Source organism: Ixodes scapularis, unplaced genomic scaffold, assembly GCF_016920785.2.
Source record: "Ixodes scapularis isolate PalLabHiFi unplaced genomic scaffold, ASM1692078v2 PGA_scaffold6__148_contigs__length_123643588, whole genome shotgun sequence".
Taxonomy (NCBI): Eukaryota; Metazoa; Arthropoda; class Arachnida; order Ixodida; family Ixodidae; genus Ixodes; species Ixodes scapularis.
Window position 1 is genome coordinate 33,492,031 of NW_024609881.1, and position 3,685 is coordinate 33,495,715.

Sequence of the window (3,685 nt, forward strand, 5' to 3'; positions counted from 1 at the left end):
TGACCGAAATGTTACTTCAATGTTTGTTTAAGTATATTGTACGGTACGCGTACCTTACCACAGAAAACGTACACGCACCTTACCATATAAAAGGCACACGTACTTTACCATAATAAAGGAAAAACAGCACGATGCTCGATAGATGCTCCGTCATTTCCCCTTCCGAATAGCTGTAGCGAATAGGGCTGAAAAAAGAACAAAGAATGAGCCGAGAAACTGAGAGGGAGTAAAAGACAACAGCTATGTGGGACGTCAGAACGCCGAGCTCTGCTTGGAATGACTAGTGGGTAGAGCTAGCTGCCTTTGTTTTAACTTGTGGCGTTTCGACTTTCGCCGCCCGCCGCAGGGGATCGACCAGACGACTTCTTGCGTGGAGTTAGGCAAGGTTTATTACCATGACTCAGACAGGAGTTCGGTCGAAACCAAACAATCAATTCCCCTGGCCCGAGCCGTCTAATTTCTAGACGGGCGTGGGAACCGCCCCCGCCATTGGTGACGGCACTTGCCTCTGCGTGGCGGACCCGAGCGCCCCACCCCTTTCCCCCCTTAGATGTCAAGGTCCACGATGGCCTCTTCGTTGTCCGGATAGCGGAGCAGGTCCTGGCGCGCAAGCCGGAAAACCTGGACGGCCTCGGCGACCTCCAACGGGCGGGGGGCCACTCGAGGAGCCACAGGAGGTGGCGCAGCACGGCGGCCCAGACCGCTGCCACACGGGCCTGGTGCAGGACACCCGCCAGGTGAGTGGGGCGGTGGATCTCCGGCACCCCGCAGACGGGGCACAGCGGGTGGCGCTCCGCCTTGTTGTAAACGGTCACGGGCTCCTGTGTGTAGCGGTCCTCCAGGGTGTTGCTCCGGAAGCGCTGGGGGGCGGTGTACCGGGGCGCGCCGCGCTCGGGCTGTGGCTGCTCCGTCCAACGCAACCCCGAAGCCCAGCCCACCGGACGGTTCTGGGCCAACACCGTCCAGGTCACGACGTTGGCTTGCTCGTGGCATGGCAGAAACGCGTCGCTGACCGCGTGAAATGATGGGCGCGGCGGAACCGGTCCTGGTGGTAGTGGCGATCCTGCGAGAGCTATACGCAACGCACACACACTTAGGAAAAAAGGCGAATTAACGGGTCAGATTGCAATACGCCAAACAAGTTCGGAGGGACTCGCGAACAAAACTGCCCCTTTGTGAAAACAAAGGGCTGACCCGCGGGAAGGAGATGGACCCTCTCACCGCCCCCCCCCCCCCCCCTCTCTGCGAAGAGAAGCACAGCCAGCCAAGAGGGATATGAACAATCGGTGTTTGGCCACCGTGGGCGCAGGTTGTACCGCCTGGGTGGTGTTCCACGGTCCGACGGCTGGCTGAGGGCTGGCTGGTCCGGAGCCTGCGGAGCAGCTGCTGGCTCGAAGTAACGCTTCAGCTCAGACACATGAATCGGCTCGTAGTGCTTTGTGCCATGCAATCGTGATAAGTGGTAGGTTAGCGAAGAAACTTTTTCAGTCATTCGAAAGGGTCCATCCCAGCGGTTGGCGACGGATGCTGCGAAGCCTTTCGATGGGTCGCTGAGGGGTTGTGTCCGGCGAAGTACCAGGTCTCCAACTTCAAATTGAACGTCGCGGCGACCCTTGTCGTACTGGGCGGCTTGGTGAAGACGAGCGACACCGAGGTTTTCTCGTGCTTTGTGAACGGCTGACGAGAGTCGGCGATGGTCGTCTTGAGCGAACTGCGCATACGGGCGTCTATTCTGCGCGAAACCTGTGTATGAAAATGAGTTTTCCATTGGGAAGGTTACCTCCTCACCAAAGCTGAGGCGCGCAGGTGTGAAACCGGTTGATCGGTTGATCGTTGCCCGCGTTGCGAATGCTGTCTCGTCGAGTTTGGCATCCCAGTCCTCGTGACCGGCTGTGTGGGAGATCAACATCAATTTGAGGTTGCGGTTAATACTCTCCGTGATGTTGGCCTGCGGGTGATACGGCGACCTTAGCTTTTGCCGTATTCCAAGCGCTGTGCAGGTGTCGACGAAGATCTTGCTCCAAAAGTATGAAGCACCGTCCTTGAGGAGCTCTGCCGGGAAGCCGAATCTGGGGAAGACGGACAGGCGATCTTCCCAGATCGGCTGCGAACGAAGCTTCCACAAGGGGAACAGTTCGACCCACTTGGTGAAGTGGTCGGTCACAACCAGTAGATACTGACTCCCACGAGGACTACGTCGACACGGCCCTATGATATATGCAACGATCTGCCAAGGTGACTGGCTTACGACTGTCTGCAATAATCCTGGTGGTTGGCCTCCGCGCGGTTTCGCCTTCTGACACACTGGGCGACTGCGAGCAGACTTCAGTACATCCTGCCTGATTCCTGGCCAAGTCGCAACACGACATAACTTATCGTAAGTCTTACTGCCGCTGCTGTGACGCGCTAATGCTGAATCATGGAAATACCTGATGAATGAATTGCGCAGCTTCCGAGGTATCACGATCCGGAAAGGCGATCCATCGGTGTCGCCGTCTGCCTGGGGCAGGTAGCGGAGAAGAAGTCCGTCCTCGCTCAGCAGGTATGAGTCGTATTCGCCGTCGCTTCCTGTGCTGCCTGCTCTCTGTATTGCAAGCCCTTCGCACACGCGTTGCCAAAGTCCGTCTTCCTGCTGGGCCTTGCGGAGGTCTGCTCGGCTCACCAACGTCTCCACCGCGACTCCGAAGTGTTGGCCACGATGTCAGTTAAACCCACGAACTTTGGTTCTGCCTCAGTGGGAGGGACCTGCAAACGAGCCCGTGACAATGATCTGCAAGACGTCAGTACTCCTTTACCGTACGCGATGCAGTAGTCGTATTCTTGTACTGTCAAAGCCCATCGTGCAAGACGTCTGGCTGGGCTCCGCAGATTCTTCAGCCAGGAGAGCGCTTGGTGATCAGTCTGGATCTGAAAGGGAGTGCCATCGAGATACATTTTAAACGTCTCAAGGGCGAAGATGAGGGCGAGACATTCCTTTTCCGTCACGGAATAGTTCCGCTCGGCCGCTGTCAGCGTGCGGCTGGCGAAGGCGACTGGGCGAAGAACGTTGTCGTGTTCCTGAAGCAGGAGTGCGCCGAGGCCGAAGTTGCTGGGATCTGCCTGAACAACAAATGGGCGATTGAGATCCGGCAACTGCAGAGAAGCGACGTCGGTGATATCTTTCGAGAGCCGAAGAAAGGCGTCGCGCTTCTCCTCCCTTCATCGCCATTTCTCGCTTCTGCGCAAAAGCAAAGTCAGGGGGTGAGTGATCTCGGCGCAGGAAGGGATGAATGGGCGATAAAATCCAATCAATCCAAGAAACCGTTACAAACGCTTGACGTCCTCTTGCTATGGGTACTTTGCTATTGCACGCAGCTTGTTTTCGCTCGAGCGAGGAACTCCGCTGTCCACCACGAAACCAAGAGGGTTCATTTGTTGTGAAGCGATTTGCACTTTCCCAAGGTGAATTTTCAGCTCGGCAGCTTGCTGATGCTCGAAGTGCTCCTCGAAGCGCTGTGGAAAAAACGACGACGTCATTCAGGTAAGCCATGGCTAATTGGTACTTTGCGTCGCCGAGAACAATGTCCATTAGGCCCTGGAAGCTAGCGGGTGAATTTGAAAGGCCAAAGGGGAGGCGAGTAAATTCAAACAATCCTCCGTGGCAAGTGAACGCAGTCTTTGGAACGTTTTCCGGGTCAATCTCGAT